This window comes from Coturnix japonica, unplaced genomic scaffold (genome assembly GCF_001577835.2).
Source record: "Coturnix japonica isolate 7356 unplaced genomic scaffold, Coturnix japonica 2.1 chrUnrandom530, whole genome shotgun sequence".
Taxonomy (NCBI): Eukaryota; Metazoa; Chordata; class Aves; order Galliformes; family Phasianidae; genus Coturnix; species Coturnix japonica.
Genome location: NW_015439914.1, coordinates 66,304 through 67,140, shown reverse-complemented (window position 1 = coordinate 67,140; position 837 = coordinate 66,304). Strand labels below are relative to the sequence as shown.

The following is an 837-nucleotide window of genomic DNA, read 5'->3' as shown; positions in this document are numbered from 1 at the left end:
CCCATATCACCCCACACCCCATATCACCCCACACCCCATATCACCCCATACCCCATATCACCCCATACCCACCCCATTGATGGAGCATCCCCTTGGGGTCCCACCTCCCCCTGCCCCCCATGTATCCCCTGCCCCACATGTATCCCCTGCCCCACATGTGCCCCCTGCCCCACACGTGCCCCCTGCCCCACATGGTACCTCCCTACTCGCTGCCTCCTCCGACACCCGGTTCCTGCCTCGGCTTCCCCATGTGACCCAGCAGCAGTTTCAGTCACACCCTTCACCTCCGCCTCTGCCCCATAGATGTTGTCAGCCCGGCCCCATAGATGTTGTCAGCCCGGCCCCATAGATGTTATCTGTCAGCACAGCCCGGGTGCATCGAGCTCAGCCTCAGCCCTGAGGGGGGGGCAGGGTGGGGGCACAGAGCAGGTTGACCCCCCCTCTGGGTGTTATTGGGGTCACAGCACAGTGTGTATCTGGATTAAGGGCCGTCATTAGGTTCCAGAGTGAACATCATTAGGTTTCAGAGTGAACATCATTAGGTTTCAGAGTGAACAGGATCAGATGGATCATATCTGGCTTAAGGGCTGGGGGGTGGGGGTGGGAGGGTGGGGGGGGACACAGAGCAGGTTGACCCCCCCTCTGGGTGTTATTGGGGTCACAGCACAGTGTGTATCTGGCTTTAGGGCCGTCATTAGGCTTCAGAGTGAACATCATTAGGTTTCAGAGTGAACAGGAATCAGAGGCGACAACGGTCTATGGGGACCAGGGTTTATTTGGTCTGACATCCATTGGGTTCTGGTCCATATGGTCTGGGATCCATTGGGTTCTGGTCCG

The 837-nt window shown here is 58.2% G+C and overlaps 1 protein-coding gene across 1 annotated transcript in view; it reads right to left on the bottom strand.

The window, feature by feature from the left end:
• The window catches only part of LOC107307281 (RAS protein activator like-3-like), a 13,369-nt gene extending 13,037 nt beyond the window's left edge, over positions 1–332 (bottom strand). Inside the window, exon 1 of the mRNA XM_032441748.1 lies at positions 199–332. The gene's annotated coding sequence lies outside the window, so the exon portion shown is untranslated. The remainder of the gene's footprint in view (positions 1–198) is intronic.
• Between the last annotated feature and the right edge of the window lie 505 nt (positions 333–837).